A 22,319-nucleotide genomic window follows, 5' to 3' on the forward strand; every position below is an offset into this window, starting at 1 on the left:
CCTCTTAAAACTGAAAGTTTGTTACTTTTGACCAACATTTCCTTTTTTTCTCCACTTCTTAGTCCCTGACAACCACCATTCTATTCTCTGTTTCTGAGTTTGATGTTTTTTAGATTCCATGTGTGAGATCATACAGCATTTGTCTTTCTCCGTCTGGCTTTTTCACTTAGCATAATACCATCAAGGTCCATCCACGTTATCATAAATGGCAGGGTTTCCTTCTTGTTAGAGACTGATGTATATATATATATTATATATAATTATTAAAAGTGAATTTGCTTATTAGTTCCAGCAGTTTTTTTTTCGGTGGATTCTTTTGGATTTTCTATATGCAAGACTATATCATCAGCAAACAGAGACAGTTTTACTTCTTCCTTTCCAATCTGGATTTCTCTTGTTTCCTTTTCTTGACTAATTGCTCTGGCTAGGACTTCTAGTACTATGTTGAAAAGGAGTGGTGATAGTGGGTACCCTTGTGTTGTTCCTGGTCCTAAAGAGACAGTTTTCAACCTTTCACTATTGAATGTAATATTAGTTGTGGGTCATATATGGTATTTATTATGTTGAGCTATGGACTTCAATCTTTCTAAAGAGAGAAATCTCATTCAGTAATACTGAATATCGCTGTTGATATCCTGATGCATACTTGGCAATCTGAAACTTTTTGTTAGATATTTTTATGTTCTTTATGAAGGCCAAGGCATGATGAAATAATGAATAGTATTAAATCTCAGATAATAATAAATTTCCTAAATTTATTTAAATCACAATCAACTATCTAAAATTTCTCTGGAGATAAGAAATATTTCTCAAACTTGGTAATAAAAATTCTAAGGAAGTGTTTCATCAGGAAATACATTTGGGAACTCTAAGCACATAAGGACATTTGTCAACAGAAGATGGAATTTTCATAGAACACCCAAAAACATATGTCACAGCCAATTTGAGGTAATTAACATTAGCAATAGAAGAGCAGAATACTAAATAGACAGAGGAGAAGTTTGAACAGCTAACCAAACTCAAGGTGCTGTTTCATTATTGGTATGAGAGCATAAACATCCTGACTTGATCCTCTCAGATAGTCATGTGTGATGGACATGTGCATGCCCCATTTTAGGTATGGTGGGATAGGTTAAATCCTATAATAATGTGTTAAATGTTAAATGAGTTAAATGTCTTTTCCTGGGGATGCCATTTTAATTAATTTTGAATTCTTCTGGGTAGCTCAAAAAAAATATTGTTCACATTCTGCATAAAAGAACATAATTATAAAGTAAACACAAAGACAGGTGTTCTGTAAAGCACAAATTACTTTTTTCTTCATATCATGATCTAGCAAACCTCCAGTTTTCCAATTCATTAAGTAGAATCTATTATTTAAAAATATAGCTCGGGGGGCACCTGGGTGGCTCAGTTGGTTAAGCGACTGCCTTCGGCTCAGGTCATGATCCTGGAGTCCCGGGATCGAGTCCCGCATCGGGCTCCCTGCTCGGCAGGGAGTCTGCTTCTCCCTCTGACCCTCCTCCCTCTCATGCTCTCTGTCTCTCATTCTCTCTCTCAAATAAATAAATAAAATCTTTAAAAAAAAAAATAAAAAAAAAAATAAAAATATAGCTCGGGGCACCTGGGTGGCTCAGTCGTTAAGCGTCTGCCTTCGGCTCAGGTCGTGATCCCAGGGCCCTGGGATCGAGCCCCGTATTGGGCTCCCTGCTAGGTGGGAAGCCTGCTTCTCCCACTCCCACTCCCCCTGCTTGTGTTCCCTCTCTCTCGGTCTCTCTCTCTCTCAAATAAATAAATAAAATCTTTAAAAAAAATAAATAAAAATATAGCTCATTCTCATCCAGTTTTCCCAGTATGTCATGTTTGTTATTTTTATAATCATCCATGGAAATTTTTATCACATACCAGCTGAAAAATGTTGTTTTCATTCATTACATGTATTTGTAAAGCCATATAAAGGCAAAGTAATAACAATATTTTAAATGAAAAGTTCAACAATTCATAACTTCTTTTAAAAAATCATGTGTAATTTTAGGGCACCTGGGAGGCTCAGTCGGTTGAGCAACCATCTGACTTTTGATCTCAGGTCAGGTCATGATTTCAGGGTCCTGGGACTGAGCCCTGTGTTGGGCTCCATGCTCCACAGGGAGTCTGGTTGAGGGTTCTCTCTCTCCCTCTTCCTCTACCCCTCCCCCCACTCATGCACACACTCTCTCTAAAATAAATAAATAAATCTTAAAAAAATCATTTATACTTTGAATTACCTTCTATAACCAAGTTGTAGTTTACATATTAAGTCACTTGAAATTTTACCAAGTGCTTTACACCATTGCCCCATTAAAGATTGATACAAAACTATTGTAGTAAGCCATGGCAGAATTTCTTGATATTTAGAAAGGCTGTTGTTCTGCTAATTATAGTTGTACTATAAATAAACCTCAAAAATTAATAAATAAACCTCATTTCTCATATCAAGGTAACTTACCACAGCATACTGTAACATTATAGAAGTGCTAAAATATCTTATGCACATCTTGGTAGGATATACACTCCTGACCAGCAATGAAAATAAATACCAGTAGATGTTAAATATGTATAGCTATTGACTTTAAATATACTTAGTGATATCTTCCTTTAATCTATCAATAACTTTGCTTGTTACAATTTATATTAAAATAAAACATCCTTCAAAATTTTGAAGTTAGATAAACATCATATCTAAAACAGTACAATGAAAGGTCAGAGTGGAGTTTGGATACCACACGAAATATCAGGGCTAGGTAAGCAATCAGAAGTTCCAACAGCAAGGATTAGGGGCACATCTGGAGGTCCACATGGGTGGAGTAGACATTAGGAACAGTGGGCAGAGAGGTAAGAGTAGAAATGTCAACAGGATGTGTAGGGTAAAAGTTAGACTCTATTCCTACAGCTGGGAAACCAGGACAAACTGGAGCCAGCATTGAAGCTGATATTACTATTTTACTAGTTTAAGTCACATTATATACTAAAAGAGTTATCCTCAAAATATAAAATGGGATTAACCAAGAGTAGATTGCTAAATGGGCTTGGCTGTGAAAGTTAGAGAAATGCAGGTATTAGAAACAATTAGATAATTTACTCAAGGGGCGCCTGGGTGGCTCAGTGGTTAAGTGTCTGCCTTCGGCTCAGGTCATGGTCCCAGGGTCCTGGGATCGAGCCCCTCATTGGGCTCCCTGCTTGGTGGGAGGCCTGCTTCTCCCTCTCCCACTCCCCCTGCTTGTGTTCCCTCTCTCGCTATGTCTCTGTCAAATAAATAAAATCTTAAAAAAAAAAAAAAAAGGATAATTTACTCAAAAGCCTTTCTGTTGAAACTTCTCCAACAAGGATATTTCCTTTTTCTCAAATATATTAGTGTGATGGCTCAGTGTTTATAGAAGATTTTGTGTCATATAAGAAGTGTATAAAATCAGACTTATTTCAAAATGCCTAAAATAGTACTTTTAATGTAATGGGCATTAGGATATGTCTGTTCATTCATTCATTCATTCATTCATTTACCATTCATTATTTTTTAAATTGAATTTACATATTGTTCCAGACACTCTGCTCTGGAGACATCACAGTAAGCAAAGCAAATCCAGTCCTTTTTTTTTTTCCTCTCATGAAATTTGTTTCTATAAGAGTAAAGCAATAATAAAAATTATAGATAAAAAAGTAAATAAATCAACAGTCATATAATACATGCTGTGAAGAAAAATCAAGCAGACTAGAGGGTAAATAGTGAAGAGAGTAGTGTTTCTGGAGTGTTTGTGCTATTTCATACTATTGTGCATAGGATAGTCTGGAAATGCATCCCAGAGAAGGTCCTATTTGAGCTGATATGTGGATTAAGAGGAGCAACTATGCATAGGTGTGGGGAAGAAGGAATAGTAAACACAAGGGTTCTGGACTGAGACTGTTTGCCAGTATTTGGGGAAACCCCAGAGGACTGTCTGGTTGACTGAATCAGTGTGGGGAGCAAGTAAGTGATATGACACGAAGTCACACAGTTGTGCAGTCAGGTTAAGGAAAACCTTGTCAACTGTGAAGAAAACTTTGAATTATATTTTGTGTGAAGCGGGAAGCCATTGTAGGTTTCAGAGAAGTACCAGCATGACTTCACTTACACTTCACTTGGATAATTCTGGCTGATAGGTGGAAATACACTTATAGAACAGTAAGAGGGAAGCAAGAAGACCAGTTCAGAAGCTATCAATGTGTTTATTAAAGGCTATTGTATTCAAGCCCCAGATAATGCCTCCATTTAGCTGTGGTTTCAGGAGAAAGAAGCAATATATTGATTAACCTATTGTGTTCCCTGATGATGTCACACTAACCGTACTTAAAAATATGAATAATTCAAATCTATACAGCACCACTAAGAGTTGAAGGCATTTCAGGCTCTACCTTATGAATAAAAAAATGGAGTCTGAGAGAGGTTCCTGAAACTCATGATTAAACTAGAATTACTACAGAGAGGTAGCGATTACAACATACATAAACTTTGGAGTTACACACACTTTGGTTCAGGGCTTATATCTAATATGTAGCAGCAGTCAGGTCACATTGTCTTTATGCTTCAGTTTTCTTTACAGCTTTCTGTAAAATGGACTTAAGTGAAATATTTACCCCAAAGGGGGGGGGGATGTTGAGGTTAAATGAGATGATTTAATGATTTATATTAAAATGCTTATTACCATGCCTTGAATATAAGTACTCAATTAAATTTAGCTATTTTTCTTATTGTCAACCTCAAAAGTCATCTTCAAACATTCAAAGTTTCCAACAGTCTGACAGTTGGTTCAAGATAAAGCTGTACCATCAAATCATAGATCTGCTCATAACCATAGTCTATCAGTGTAGTCTTATCTTGATATAGGGACATTGCCCTCTTTAAGTTGGGAAGATTTTGTCTTCTGGACCCCTAAATCCTTTTCTATATACTGGCAACATCCAAATTTTTTACACTAGAAAATTTCTTCCTTCTGGATTCCAAAAGCCTCTGCTTTAAAAAGTAAGGACTCAGGGGCGCCTGTGGGACTCAGTCATTAAGCGTCTGCTTTCGGCTCAGGTCATGGTCCCAGGGTCCAAGGATCGAGACCCACATCATTTCCCTGCTCGGCGGGAAGCCTGCTTCTCCCTCTCCCACTCCCCCTGCTTGTGTTCCCTCTCTCACTGTGTCTCTGTCAAATAAATAAATATAATCTTTAAAATAAATAAATAAATAAAAAGTAAAGACTCAGCAGGATACATTACATAAATGTAAGAAATCATGTTTTACATTCTCCCTAGAAAGATAACACTGTTGCCATAGTCAAATACATTTCAAAATGTATTCTTACACCCAGAGCACCATTCCATAGACAGGATACCCACAACAAAGCAGTATATATTTAGACCCTACATATTCTCTTATCTTTGGATTTAGCAAGACATGCACTATAATCCAATTAGAAAGTAAAATGGGCTTAATTACTTAGCTCAGATCAAAGAACATAAGGAGGCAAGGAATCTAATTAAAATTAATAATATAATGGGCAGCTTTATCTAATGTCTAATCTAGGGCATTTCATCTTAATTTAAACTCAGCTCTCAAGTTCACAACAAGGTCCCATCATTGTCACTGATTGCTATGAAATCTGATTACCCTGTGACAAATCCTTCCCGTGTATGTGTATTTGTTGCCTGATTCTAAGTAATAGATTTAACTCTGTTCAACCAAGTGAGGTCAGAAAGTTCACTCTACTACATGTTTATATTGAATTTCGTTAGCTTCCTATCACTTATTTTAGCCTGATTATTATTCTTCAGATGTTATTGAGTAGTGCAAATGATCTATGAAATGTACGCAGCCACAGGCTGTATTTACATTTAGTGGGAGCTGTGCCCAACTTAATCAAGAACTTTCATAGATGCCTCTAATCCTCACTTAGAGTACATTTGCAAAGTACTATTTATTTTAATGTTTCTACTAAATTGATCCCCCAGTAGAGTCCAAAGAATATATTAAAATAATTCTGTTGGCAATATGTAAAGAAAAAAAATCTATTTAATTTATGGACGTACAATCTCCACTGTTAACGTGTGTGTGTGTCTGTGTGCATGCGCGCATGCTCACACAGACCCAACATAGGTATCATAAATCCAAAACCAAAACAGACCGACTTTTTACCTTGGTTGCTGAGGCAAACCTGAATCAATCTTTCAGTTTCCAGGTAGAAATGACCTATTTCTGTCAATTGTTAGTTGTCTTAAATATCTTTCCAAAAAGAGAAATCAAAACATTTTACTATTAAAATATATATTGGTCATAAGCCTCATTCTTATTTAGAATTTTTTCAAGCATTTTGATGTTTGAAGACCAGAAATTGGGTCTGCAGTCAAAATATAAAAGAACTCAGTAAGATTATAAAGCCCCTTAGAATGGCAAGGGCAGCTTCGAGAAAACAACCATAATCAGCTATAGTTATCCAGGTAAGAAAAAAGTGATGACAAACAACACACTAAGAGCCACAATGGATGGCTTTGATCAGGATCAAAGTGGGAAGAAGTGTAAAAAGGAAAATGGAATTTAGGAAAAGGTTGCAAGTTAGCCTCTCAGTGTGTAGAAGCCTGCCTAAAGAGTCCAGATCTGCAAGGCATTCCAGAGAAGAGTAAAATAGACTGTAGAACTATTCTTTGGTGAAATATTTGCCAAAAAAACCTATTTCCTGGGAAAGTCTGATTAAGCTCCTTTAAGAGACAAACTTGCTTGAACTGATTGGCTAATACCACAAAGTGATTGAAATATGTGGTTTTAAAAAGCAGGGTAATTCTATTGTAAAGAAAATTTGTATAGTCAATACCCCTCTTGTAGTGGCACTTAAACTTAAGCACTGCCTGGTGTTCCACGTGGTTTATACAACTTCCTAAGAGCCCACGTAATCAAACACTCCCCCACTAATAGAGGTTTGAGTCACAATATTTTCTTGCCCTTGGGAATGTTTCTCTTGATTGTAATGCAATTGGTTTCTGTAAGTGTTACCACAGTGGCTCCGTGTCAATTCAGCAGGAGAGATTTTTGGTACCTATTGAATTAGGTGCTTTCTTGCCCACTGCGTATTAAATCAGATAAACTAAAAATCTTAAATTGAGTTATGGATAAACATTTTAACTATAAAAGTTCATCAATTTTGAGATAGAGATAGAAAGAATGGAGCATACTGAACAGATTGAACAGGATGATCGGATTAAATTCCTCACACACCAAAAATTTTTTTTAAAATGAATTACAAGACTGATGACCACTAAGGAAAATTCTGTACTTCCATAGAATTAAATGTTGTTAGGATAATTCAAATGCCAAGTGAGGAAATGTCATTGTTATCTTGACACATTTGCCACAGGGATGAATTAGTTTGTAGTGTAGAGTACATAAAATGGAAATGTTTTATCAGGCAGATGAACATTTATTATATTTTTAGTGGATATACTGTGACATCTTTATTTTTTTTTAAATGCATTTGGTTGTATATAGTTAATTATGAAGAACGGAGAAAAATAACTGAATAATCTCATGGCACAAAACATAAAATCTTGTCTTTCTGATTGGATTATCATGTCTGAATGTCAAGATCATTTTAGATTAATCAAATATAACCTTCAGCTTCCCCACTACTTTGACTTGGCCTTTGAGTCACCTTTGATAATACATTTGGATAATTGGAAATATTTTTGTCACTCATACTTTACCACATAAAATAATTTTAGAGTCAGCTACTTTATCTTGCATAGATACTAGATCCCTAGAACATCAAAACATGTTAATATAAAAGATTCTTCATCAGGTTTCTATGAACAGTGATTCTTCATAATTGTTTAGAATGTTTGCTATGCTGTAAAGGGCCATGAAATAATGAACATAATTTAGCTTAAACCAGCAGTTTGTGAATACTGATTTTATTCAAGGCTTTATGCCAGTCATTTTGGGAAGACAGAAAAAAAAAGAAGAAGACACAACGTTTCTTACTCTCAGGAAGCTTAGGATATAACCTGTTAAATGAATGCAATGAGAGCTAACAAGGTGGTTTCTTGAGGAAAGAGAAAGAAAGGATTCCTTTCTGACTCGTAAATAGGGCTGGCTCAGGTAAATCTCCATGGAAAAGACACCACTTAACTGACCTGACAATAATTGTCGGGATTTTGACAAACTAAAAGGAAGAAGAAACATATACCAAATGTAAGCATTTTTAAAAATACAGTGGGATAGAAAGGCAGAGTGTTCTTGCGAAATGATCACCTTTCTAGTTGGAGCTTCACTGGTATACAGAGAAGGGAAGGAAGGAAAGGCAGGCAACAAGAACTGGGACCACAGCATGAAAGCTTTTGTTTGCCATGCTTAAGAGATTAGGCTTTATACTCCAGAACCCACTTGTCCATCACACAGCACAATACCTACAAGCAGGATTCCAGGGGCAGACAGTGGTCTTTCAAATTCCAGCCCCCAACATGTACCCATTTAGGTAAGTATCAAGTATCTAGGTAGGCTTAAACAATATGGTTGACCTTTCTGTTTCTGTTTATCCATCTAAAAGATTGAAATGATAATAGTACCAATGTGTTGCTTTGAAAATTAATGCAATTAAATCAGCTAAATAGCTTAGAATAGTGCCTGGCACATAGCAGGGGTTCCATAATGTTAACCTTTATTAGCTTTGAACCAGAAAGTGATTCATAAGACTACATTTGACAAGGTGAAATATGGGAAATTTCAAAGACATTCTTATTAGATTACTCTTCTGGAGGATTTGTTGTGTGATTAGAAATTACTTTAAACATTCCAACTCCGCAAGGCCAGTCATGGTCACTAGCATGGATTGTGCCTACTGAAATCACTGATTTAAATACTTCGTTATGCATATTAAAAGTTATAATTTCTAACTCTTAATGAGAAATATATATTTCTTTTCAGACATGTACTTCAAGTAGGTTAGTAGATAAAACCAGAAGTATATACTAAAATAATTGAGGGTTTAAAAACAAAAAAAAACTAAAAAAAAAAGAAGAAGAAACAGAAAGAAAATAAAATTAATTAATAATGTATACTTTTTGGAAACCAAACAAACAAAACTTAAAATGACTTTTTTTAACCATTCTAAATAGAAGTAATTGTATTTTTGCCTTTATACCTCTCCAAATTTACTTCATTTGGAAAAAAATACTCTCTTTTCCTTAACAAATTTTATACAAATTATATTTTCCTCAAATTAACATCTTATTCTCCTTTAGTTTTCTCTGTTTCATATTTTTACAAGAAGTCATCTAGGGTGCCTGGGTGGCTCAGTTGGTTAAGCGACTGCCTTCAGCTCAGGTCATGATCCTGGAGTCCCGGGATCAAGTCCCACATCAGTTTCCCTGCTTATCAGGGAGTCTGCTTCTCCCTCTGACACTCCCCCCTCCTGTGCTCTCTCTCTCTCGCTCATTCTCTCTCTCAAATAAATAAATAAATAAATCTAAAAAAAAAAGGAAGTCATCTAAATGTAAGTTGACTTTCATACTTTTATTTAAAATGCCTAGCATCCTGAATCTTTTTTTATTCTATATTAAAAAGATATGCTGAAGAAGGAAAGAGTAAATATTGTAAAATATGAGACAATTCTGAAAAATTATAAAGGACAATTGGTTTTAGTTGTAGCCTAAAAACCTACTTAAGTCAAAGGAAATCAAATACCACTTGAAAGGGATTGCTGAGGCAGTGGGAATAGTTAAGAATGCTGGGAAGAATACACCAAACTAAAAGTTAATAGAATTATTGGTAGAATGATAGGCAACCCCAAAGTACCAGAGTTAAATAAAAATAATGAATTTACTGAGTATTTAATATATATCTGGTGCTACAATGCTCTACATGAATAATGTCATTTAACCATTATACTAACACCAGGGCATATTTACCATTATTTTCACAATTTTGCAGATGAATAAAATGGCGTACAGCAATTTGTACTCTTTTATGTCGTTAGAAAGTGATAATGGTGATTTGAACCACAGTAAGCTAATTTGGGAAAAAAACAAAAACAAAAAAAACACACACTTTACTAAATTTTACACTGAAGAAAATCACTTAATAAAAAACAAAGAACCAGAATATCTGCTCTGATTACCCATTGCTATGCAAAATTTTCTCTAAAACTTAGGGAAAAAACAATGACAACATTTATTTTGCTTGTAAATTTGCAATTTGGACAGTGCTCAGCAGAGATATCTTTGTTGTACTTATCAATTAGAGCAACTTGAAATCTCAAGGTTACAATCATCTATAGGCTTAATCATTGACATATCTAGTGGTTGATGATAACTTCTATCTGAGACCTTAGCTTGGGCTTTTAACTGGAACACTTAAATGTGGCCTCTCCATGTGGCCATGGCTTCCTCACAGCATCATGTCTGGATACCAGAATGATCCTCTCAAGCGAAAGCCAGGAGGAAATTGTGTTAGCTTCTACTGTCTTGGAAGTGAAGTAGCATTGCCTCTGCTACATTCTGCTTCTTGAGGTAGCCAAAGAGCTCTATCTCTAGGAAAGAAAGACTTCACTTTTTAACGGAGTAGTAAGAGTAAGGTTCTAGAAGAGCAGGAACTGGAATTGTTGCCATGGTAATGTTTGGAAAGTACAATCTGTCATAATGTTAGAGATGAATGAAGAGGAATGAGGCACTAAAGTTTCCAATGGAAGAGGAAGTGACTATTAGGAGGGAACCTTCAATAGTAAGGGAAGTCAATGGTAGATAGGCAGTATTGACAAAGCCAGTTTTCTGAATATGTGGAAGCCGGGTTGCCACGTACGATGTGAATGGGAGAGGAGAATGTGATCAATGAAGTCTTGCATATTCTTGGCTCATATCTACTTCCTTAACCTTACCTCATATCCCATGATGGGCTGTGCTCCAGGCACAGTGAGTTTTTACCAAGTCCTTGCATTGGTATGCTCCCTTCATCCATAGCATCTCTGGACATAATGTCCAAAACCTGGGATACAATCTGCTTGGGATACAATCAATCTCCACCTTTGTTTACTTGGTTTCCTACTCTTTCTACTGATTTCACTCATTTTCTCAAACAATTATACCTCTCTCATACCAAGCCAGGTGTTTCATATTACTTTTTCTTTCAAAATAGTTATCTCATAAATATTAATTTATTTCTGCCATTATTTGGTTAATATCTGCCTTCTTCACTACTCAGCAAGATCTGTGAGACAAGGAATATATCTATTTTTGTTCATCCCAAGAGCCTAGCAGAATGTATGGATACCATTGAGCTCTCTTTAAATAGTTATTATATATGTTTATTTAACAAGCTTATTTTTTGAAAGCTTCCATGTAGTATTTAGAGGAAAATATAGGGTCAAGGAAATTCACTACACAAATGAGAAAATCATTTTAAACCAAAAGTGAGAAAGAATTAATTTGGTCTTATTGTTTGTGTCAGTTAGGGTAGGCTAACCTTTGTAACAGACCCACAATGTATGACCGCTTGCCTGACTATTGAGAAGTACCATGTGCTATCTACCAGTTATATAAGAAAAAAGAAAAAGGATGTGCAAATGATGATTTAATGATGCAGCTTCAAAGGGGGCTGCAGGGAAAGGTAAACCTAAAATCATTAGACTCCCAAGATCATAATTACAGACCTGATTTTTGAGCAGGGAATTTCCCAGACTTGAATTTTTTTAAAAATCCGAGTATAAAAGAAACTGAATAAAAAAGGCAGAATATCACTCATCCTTTTTTTTATCCTTAAATATTCTTTTTATAGAATGAAGTCTTAAACATTATTAAAGTATATAAAATGTTCTATTAAACTTGACTACTTTTTATATCTTTATATATCTTTAGGGTATGACTATTTTAAATGATAAATTGCATTTTTAAATCTTGACAGAAGGGTTGTAAACTATTTCTACCAGTTCCTTCTTCCCTTTCTGTTCAGGGGCCAATTATTTCTAAAATGGTAGCTGAACACTTGCAGTAGACACTTCTTAGTTAAACTTGGTGCAGTGAGACTATATCAGTCAGGGTCCTATGAAAAGCAGATGGCACGTACAAAAGGAGTATAGAGAATTTCATGATGGTATCATTTACTAAAGCGTATGTAGGACTAAGGAAGCCAAGAAGGGACTAGCAAAGACCAGGAGGGGAAAGGAGACAGTGGTTTTCATGAACTCCTCAGAGCTGTTATAAGAAAAGAGCTTCCCAACTAGAATAATGCAGCCTCTGCCTATCCTCTGCCTTATGAAAACTGGGCACAAATCCCTCTCTCTCTCTCTCTTCTCTCCCACACTGGTTTCCTGCCAGGAAAGTCTTTCATTGGCGAAACAAACTAAAAGGAAGACAGGTAGTCTGACAAAATCCATAGAATTGAGCCTCCTGGACTGGTGGAGAATTGTGGGAAATATACCCTAAAGACAAACAGAATATTTACAACATATGCAAGAACGTTTGTGAGAGAGATATTACTAGTGTATATAATAAAGCAAGTGCATTTATGTATTCCTGATATCTATATTTTGTTTAATGAGAAGTGTGTGAAGCATAAATTTGAAAATTTCAAAGAGAAAAGGTTGAATCTGTACAAGATCTCCTTACCAAAAATAAATAAGGGTTTTGAAGTGTGTTTTTTGAGTCATTGCCTGACCAGATGAAACGGAGCCGCATAGGGGAAGCCAAGACTAACCGCCAAGAGCCCTGATGAAACACGAGTCTGTCTGTACTCCATGTTCACTGAGAGGAAGAGGGAAGAGAGAAGGAGTTAGAATGGGGGCCTAGAAGAGATAGGATGTCTAAGTTTTGCAGTAAGTATTGCCAGAATAACGGTCACGGTACCCAGACAGGTGATCAGAGTCCAGAATTTCAAACCGCATAGCATCGTCACTTGAGACTTAATTGGCATCAGTATGGCTGAGAATGGCCATAACTCAGGATTATATACACCCGTAGGTCCAAAGGAGAAAATTGGTGATGGATCAAGCAAAGAAGATAAGAAGGGATCTTGGCAGGCAGGCAGGCAGGCAGGGCTCAGAGGAACTTGGCAATAGGCAGGGATGAAGGAAGTCTTATGAAATTTTTGATTGACCATTAGAGAGGTCCATCACGGTAGCTTGATTAATATCATGCAGATGGTTGATGGATGAACAGAAATTTCAATTCCAGGTCTTTTTGTCTCAAATAAAAATTCTTTCTGTAGTAACATATGGCCTACAGCAAAGAAGAAATAATGATATCATCAATTAAAATCATTCTTTACCAAGTCTGGAAGTTTTCCTAGCAACAGAATCTCTTTCAGCCAAGGCAACAATTGAGTTGCAACGTATAGTTGTAAAGCTAACAATACAGCTGTAGTGGATCACAGCATATCTTGTTGAAAAGTTAAACACTGGGATAGACATTTGGTCTTTAAGATGTCTATCTCAGATTAAATTTGCAAGCCAGATATTTTTATATTTTAAAGCAACAATTTTATACAGAATTGTTTTCTTACCACATCTGCGACTATTTTTCTTCCTAATGAGTGACAGGTTAAAATGAATTTACTGAATGTTTACTGAATGTTAGCCGAACCCAGTGTGGTAATCATTTCATAATATATGCAAATCAAACCATCTTGCTCTACTCCTTAAACTTATGCAGCGATATATGTCAATTTTTTTTCAATAAAATTGGAAAAAATTGGCATAAAAATACACACTTTAGCTGATCCAATTTAACACCTCTTGCTGTTGCTATTTCTTTTCAAATAAGGGCAAATAAGCTGCTATTATTATTGCCAACAGATTTCATACATAGCCACAACATTTAAGCTTCAGTTGAATGTTCTGGATATAAAATAAAGTGAAATATAAGTTTTGGTTCTCAAAATTTCCTGTAAGACAAAAAATTAAGTTACATGATTTAATTCTGAAGGAGAAATAACCTTAGCAGTATTTCATATTTGTTAACTGACAATGTGTTGAGTTGATATGTGAACTGAGGCATAATCTTTTACTAATCATTTTTCTTTTCCCCTCTTATCACCCTTGTCAAAACCTGCAGATAAAAGTATGCTTAGTGCTGTGTAATCAGATTTAATTGAAATGAGGTTTGAAGGTCAGAAATAAAGAAAATTAGAAAACATAATTTTAAATAACTTTTCAACTTAAAAAACATGAGAATCACATGAAATTGCACCTTCTGAAAATTTTGTCAAACAGGCAATCTTGCCTTCTCTAAAGACACATGAAATGCATTTCCAAGGAAATACATTATTTTTACTGCTGGAATATGGAGTTTATGAGTCAAATGGAGTCACTCAGCAAAACTAAATAGCAGCATAATGATGTTTACAAACAGCATTATGTCTGTCTACCTCTGTTTTGCTGTAGCTCAAGGGCTTCTGCAGATTGTCTTTCCAGTCTCCTTAACATGTCTGAAACATAGAAGCAGAAATGGACCCAAGCATCACATTTTGTATGTGAAAAAATTACTGACATAAAGAGATGATTAAATTGTTTCAAGCTTCACTTTAGTGCCAAAGCTCAAACAAAATTCTGACTTTCTGAATCTCAGTTTTATTTACTACCCTGAACACCAGGAAAATTCTTTTCCTTTCTAGCTATTTCTGAAGTTCAGCATTGTTGGAGGGGAGGCGAGGACTCATTACACAGCATAGTGGTGTCATGTATGATCGAATTCAAATCTACTCTCCTTTAAAACCACCCTAAAGCAAAGCTAAGGTACTGCTCATTTCTTCAGAGGGCACAGAACATCAAGCACATTTTCTCAAAATGGCTTACAGCAAATGATTCATTAGACTGAATAGCTTCATGAAATATATTCCCTGTAGCTTATTAAAAAAAAAAAAATCGGAATTCTGTTCATGGAAGGCCACACAGTTAGAGAATATTACAGTTGAAAATAACTTTTTAGATCTCCTTATCCAACTCTCTGATTTTATAGATGAAGACCAGCTAGGAGGTATTACTTGCTCAAGGTCACACCTTGGGTATTTTCTTTCCAGGGCGCTTTCAATCAAACAGAGCATTGTGGCTGGGTTTTTCCCAGCCTTTTCAGGAAGTGAAGATAAGTGTGCTTCTCTATACAGCTAACATTCTTTGTCATTCTTTTTTTCTCATTCTTTGGCTGGTTGCTCTCATCTTTTTTAGTAGTCTTTAGGTCCACTCAAGTGATAACCTAGAATACACTTGGAAGGTTAACAAAGAACTTGAAATTCCTCAAAACTACTTTTTGGTCACTTCTGTCCTGGACTTCTATCTGATCCTCTTCCTGCAGGTCTATGGAAGGACATTTATTTATCTCTTATGTTTTTAAAACTTCTGTTTTAATTCTATAAAGTGTTGTTAAACCTTCTTAAATATAAAATATTCCCAATTTTTAAATATCTTTACTACCCAAAACTGTCAAGCTAAAAATTAACAGTATCTCACCCCTAAATGATGTTAAAACATGAAATGATTCAGAAATTGAAGTAACGAGGGTATACTCAGGGCCATGAAAATGTTACCTGTGAACCTAGAGAAATTAAAATAGGAAAAGCAAATCTAATGCACTACATTTTTCATAATTTCCATTTTCTTTCATTATTGTAAGATTATTGTGCATTTGCCATCTTAAGAACATTTAATCAGAGGGCTACTAGGCAACCTGTGGTATCCAAGTGGATTATACTTTTCCTAGTAAAACTGAGGTGGTTTTGTTTATGTTTGTTTTGTATTTTAAACTGGATAATGATGTCTTTTTAGCTCTGCTGAATCTGTACTCTGATCAGTAGCCTGTGCTTGAGAAGCCATGAAATTGTAAATGTGAAGCATATATCACCTCTTTTTTTTTTTAAGAGAGAGAGAGAGAGTGAACCTGTTATGTAGGGGGAAGGAGGGAGGAGGAGCAGAGGAGAGGGAGAGAGAGTCTCAAGCAGGCTCCACACCCAGCATGGAGCCCGACACAGGGCTCAATCTCAGGACCCTGAGATCATGACCTGAACTGAAATCAAGAGGATGTTTAACCAACTGAGCCACCCAGGTGCCTCACATGTCACATTTTTTGATATAGAACTTCTTCATATATGAGATATCCCAAATTCATGTGGAAATATCACATTTTGCCAGCCCCACATGTATTACTCCTTGTATAATAGACACATTCACTTATGTAAGAAATATACATATTGATTCTTTCCTTAGCAAAAGAGAGGGCATATGACTTGAATCTGGCCCTCAGAGTACCTAAGACTTAATATTTTTCTCTAGTATCTAGAGGAAAAATCTATCTTCTTTGGAAGCTGCTTGTGTTAGGTTGGATTCCCATAGCAGCAGACACTTGGGCAAGGATTTGAGGGAAAGTAGTTTATTTGAGAAGTGATCCAAAGAAGCACTGCTATGGAAAGAGGAAAGTGTGCAGAGCGGGACAAGAGAACAGTTGAGAATATGCTAATGAGGAGATTACTGCTTTGGGAAACTGGAGTTCAATCTCATGGGGAATTTCTGGATGATGGTGCAGAACATATCTCAAAGCTGAGGGCTGCTCCAGGAGACATTAAATCCTTCACTCTTCCAGCTTCCTCTTGTTCCAGCAGCCACAGAAAGCCCCTAGGCAGAGAGATTGCAAATGCTTGGGATAAGAAGCCACTGGCATGTGTGGGAAATATGAGTACCAAGAGAATATAGACAGGACACCAAGAGCTTCAACTACATTGCTAAATTGGAAGGAAGAGACTCTTGGGCTGCTGGTGACTATATGGATCTCTTGTGAGTAGTGACCCTGCCTGAGGTTAAAGTCAATACTGAGAAAAGCAGAGCCAAAGAAAGTCAGAGAAGAAGATATAGGAAAAAAAAAATCTACTCAAGTCCTCTGCCCATTTTTTAATCAGATTTTTTTCTTTTTTGGTGTTAAATTGTATGAATTACACTTGTGAGCATAGCATAATGTCTAATAAATTTGTTGAATCACTCTGTTGTACCCCTGAAACTAATGTAACATTATGTGTCAACTATTCTTAAATTAAGAAAGGAAAGATGAAGAAGAAGATTTTGAGAGAAATGGAGGTTGAAAATTGTTTGGGTCCTATTTTTCCAAAGAAGACACCCAGATGGCCAACAGATACATGAAAAGATGCTCAACCTCACTGATCATCAGTGAAATACAAATCAAAACTGCAATGAGATATCACCTCACACCTGCCAAAATGGCTAAAATCAACAACACAAGAAACAACAGGTGTTGGCAAGGATGTGGGGGAAGGGGACCCCTCCTGCCCTATTGGTGGGGATGCAAACCGGTGCAGCCACTCTTGGAAACAGTATGGAGGTTCCTCAAAAAGTTAAAATAGAACTACCCTGTGATCCAGCAATTGCACTACTAAGTATTTACCCAAAGAATACAAAAAAATACTAATTCAAAGGGATACATGCACCTCAATGTTTATAGCAGCATTATCTACAGTAGTCAAATTATGCAAACAGCCCAAATGTCCATTGACTGAAGAATGGATAAAGAAGAAGTGAGATATAGATATATCTATAGATATATAGATCTATCTATCTGTCTATCATCTAACTATCTATCTATCTATAATGGAATATTACTCAGCCATAAAAAAGAATGAAACCTTGTCATTTGCAATGACATTACTGGAGCTAGAGAGGATTATGTCAAGTGAAACAAGAGAAAGACAAATACGATATGATTTCACTCATATGTGGAATTTAAGAAACAAAACAAATGAATAAGGAGGAAAAAGAGAGAGAGAAGCAATCCAAGAAACAGATTCTTAATTCTAGAGAACAAACTGATGGTTACCAAAGGAAAAGTAGGTGGGGGGATGGGTTAAATAGGTGGTGGGGGTTAAGGAGTGCACTTATTGTAATAAGACTGGGTGTTATAGTCAAGTGTTGAATCACTAAACTGTACACTTGAAACTAATATTGCTGTACGGCAACTAACTGAAATTTAAATATAAACTTAAAAAAAATTATTGGGGCGCCTGGGTGGCTCAGTCGTTAAGCGTCTGCCTTCGGCTCAGGTCATGATCCCAGGGTCCTGGGATCGAGCCCCGCATCAGGCTCCCTGCTCTGCGGGAAGCCTGCCTCTCCCACTCCCCCTGCTTGTGTTCCCTCTCTCGCTGTGTCTCTCTCTGTCAAATAAATAAATAAAATCTTAAAAAAAAAAAAAAAATTATTTGGGTCCTTTGACCCAGCTGTGCCTAAAGGTCATTCTTCAGACATCTTAGTCACATAAGCCAATGTATTACTCTTTTTCCTCATCTTAGAATGAGTTTCTATAACTTGCAACCAAAACGACTTCATTTATATATCCATCCTTATAATTTTTAAGCTCAGTTCCTCCTAAAATCTTAATAGTATATTGGTAGAACCAGATATTGCAGGAAGTGCCTCCTGATGCTAAACAAATGGTCCTGCCTCTTTATTTTTATTGTATAAATCTTATTTCTCTTGCTAGTTCTTAATTCTATGAATGTGCTCAACCTTTACTGTTTTATTTGCTGCTTTGGTGAGTGAGGGTCCAAGGGATATTCTGCTAGGCTCTCTAGACAGGCAGAAAGTGTAAAGAAGAGTTAAAGTGTAATTTAACTCTTCACACTCTTGAAGAATGTGGAAATGCATGGCCAGAGGCCCTTGAACATATTGAATGTAAAATAAAATTTTTAGAAAAAAAGCAATATTTTGATATTATTAACATTTTTGTAATTGCTGCAATATTTACACTAAAATTGCCTTTACTCTACATCCTTTTAATTATTCAACCATAATCCTCCTCAAAGAAAAACTTGAGTCATTAAAAAGTTTTCTCTCTAAGGAAGGAAACTATTCCTTGCAAGATGCCTGTGCAATTAAATACGTCTGCTTCACCTGGGTATTTAACAGTCCACTCCATTGCTGTATAGTACTAATCACCGGGGAGTAACATGATACATAAAGCTTCCACTTTAATCTAAATTTCCATAACCCATTTGTGAACTTACCTTCTGGTAAAATAGAGCCCTTGATCAGAGGCACCAAAGACTTTGTTAGCCCATGACTTTTATTCTAGTTGTTTAGTGGAATGATGATAAATATAAAGCAAAATGCCAAGTAAGCACCACTCTCTAAGAAAAATGCCCTAAACAGGTAGTTTGCTACCAGATATTGTAGACACCCTCTATTTCTCTTTGAATTTTTTTTTTTTATTATTCTTAGGATTTAAGACAGTGTCTGTGTATTACTTGAACTAGAGCCATTGATATCCATGGAAAATGTCATTTATGTTCAGTTGGTTTTAATAATATTGGACCCACACATATTCTCTCACATTCCCCATCCCTTCTTCTTTCATAAACACACTGCTTAAGAGCCAATAAGTGTGATTTAGATCTTTTGGTCAAAAGCCCATGTTCACTTTCACATCCCCAGGTATTTAAATCAGGCATGGGTTCACCATTATTTAGCACTCGAGGCTGAATCCAACATCTTGTTCTCAATGAGTCAGATTTGACATGAGGAGGGCACCTGGGTGGCTCAGTCAGTTAAGCATCTGCCTTCGACTCAGGTCATGATCCCAGGTCCTGGGATCGAGTCCCATGTCAGGTTCCCTGCTCAGCGGGGAGTCTGTTTCTCTCTCTCTCTCTGCCCTTCTCTCCTGCTCATTCTCTCTTTCTCTCTCTTAAATAAATAAATAAAATCTTAAAAAAAAAAAAAAAAAAAAAAGGATTTGACATGAAGACTCTTTTCTCCTGATCTGTATCAGTTAATTTCCTATATTTTGAGTTCTGGGTAAAACCCAACCAACCTCAGCCTATTTTTACATAAGATAAGGGGTTTATTGAACCAAGAATTATACAGTGCAATGTCATACAAGTAACCATCAAGACTAGACTGAACTCCAGTCTGATGAATCCTTATGAAATCCTACCTGAAAGACAGTTTCCAAGATGATAGTAGATTTTCAATTTGCACCCTAGCCTTCTGTTACCAAATGTTCTGCTTCTGCTTATGTCATAGAAATGGCAAACCCAGATCTTTTTTCCCATTTATGGGGGTTTTCCTGACCAGCTGGACTAAAAGAGAGATCCGACATAGAAAGAACAAGTTTGCCTTAATATTTCTGTTAGATGAAGTAGTCACCAGACAAACTCTTCATCACCTGTCTAATCTTAATCCAATACTGAAAAAAAAAACTTTAAATAATTACTAATAATTATATTAATCTTTGGTAAGAATATGAAAAAAAGTGACCTTAAAAATTGACAGCTAAAACTTTCAATTTAGCTGTCATGTTTCCAACTAAACATATAATCATTTGTAGACTATAAACAAAACTCCAGAAAGGTCACTCTGCAACCAAGGCAGAACAAGACAGAGGGAAGCACACTAAGCAACCAAAACAAAAAACAATAACAACTAGTCATTCTCCTCCTCTGGCTAACTTCAGTGATTATTGTTTCTGTATTCTTCATAAATCTATTCCTTCTTTAATTTTTAGGTCTCCTCAATAAAAAATTACCAAGATACCCAAAGACCAAACTAACCTCACTTCCTGATGCCACCCAACCCCAAACTGACATCCATTTCCCTAACCTTGCTGTAAATCACCCAGAACGAGCACAAAGACTAAGATATCCCTTTAAACTTTCTCGCACTGAGACTGCCATAGTTCCTCTGGTACATGCTCTCATTTATTGCTGAAAGTGGAATAAACATAGCTCTATGTGACTACAGACATATTTCTAGTACTCTCTGGCAGGCTGACTTCAACGTTGGAAATACGGCAAAATTGGACCTTCTAAACCATCTTTGTAAAGTATAGCTCGGAGTGTAGACAGAGCGTAGACTGATTGGCCAAAGCTATGATCTGATTCCAAGTTGCTTATTAAAAATGAAGTTGAGGTGGTAGGAGGTGCTTAGGGGTGTTGATTTAAGTTTCTATGCAGCAAGAGAAATCAGGAACTGGAAATCCTCCCAGTTTTCTCTAATTAACACCAATAATGGTGTCGATTTTGCTATAATGAAAATATTTTCTCACTTTTGCTACAAATCTGAGCATTGATTTTTTTCTTTTTTTTTAATCAGTGTGAAAACATGAAACCACTAGAGCAGCAAGAATGAAAAAGGCTGGTCTTTTTAACTTTCCCCTTCCCCTAATGCCACACCTTATTAATTTAGTTTCATTTTAATCCTGTCAGGCAATTCAAGTCAGCAAATGCATAACAAATGACTACTATGTGTCTGGTGCTATACTAGGGCATGAAGGGTATTCCATGATGAGCAAACACCACTTCATGGCTTCAGAGTTTACAGGTTAATGGGAGGTGAGAAAAGGGCTAAATTAAATGTAGATGATTTTGCACATAGATTCAGTGAAATTTTAAACCCTGAGCTAGTCTGATTTTCATAGAGCCTACAAGCATTGGCACCTGGCAAAATAATTATATAATTGTAGCTTTCACATTTTTCTCTTAAATGTCATTTTTGTGAAATGAATAACACAATTACACATAAGGAAAGGAAATAATTATTAAACGTTGTCAGGTGTTTTATATTTTACATGCCAAGAGCCTAGATTGTTTCTAAAGAGAATAAAAAGAGAAAATCAGTGTTTTGACCATTATCCACAATTCAGGGGTATAATTATAGAAGATTGTAGGGTATTTTATTCTAAGATTCGCCTGAAGACACTGTTTGCAAAACTGTATTTGAATGTTTTTACTTGCAGCCTTACAACATAACACACACACACACACACACACACACACACACACACAAGTTTGTAGGCTTGGTTTCTTTCGAGGGAAATCAAAAAATCTATCAGCCCTCTCAATATATTAAGCTTGCGTACTAGGAGACACTGAATGCTAAGTCCTCCACAGCAATCTCTCGCTGATATCTACTAAATACAAATTGCTGGGGAGGAGATTCATCTGGTTCATTCATGGGAAGAAGCAGCACACAATCCAAGATGGAGAATTGTAAAGTGGGTCATCCTTACATGTTAATTTCTGTGAAATGAGTAAACAAAATATATAGGGAATGCATATGTTCATGTTGTAGAAATATATTTTAACTTCGTCCCTTGGCAGGTCCTTTAGAAAATGCATATTATAGTTCCAAACTATTATGTGTTAGATTTTCTTTTAATCACCTTTTAATAGAATTGGCATTATCATCTAATACAGCTAGGCATAAATACTCACAGATATATGTCAAATGTTTAGTAGGAAACCTGGACCATTACAAACATATCTCTCACAAAAAAAGTAATTTTCATTTTCTTCCCAAATG

The sequence above is a fragment of the Phoca vitulina genome, unplaced genomic scaffold (genome assembly GCF_004348235.1).
Source record: "Phoca vitulina isolate PV1807 unplaced genomic scaffold, GSC_HSeal_1.0 scaffold67, whole genome shotgun sequence".
In the NCBI taxonomy this organism is placed as follows: Eukaryota; Metazoa; Chordata; class Mammalia; order Carnivora; family Phocidae; genus Phoca; species Phoca vitulina.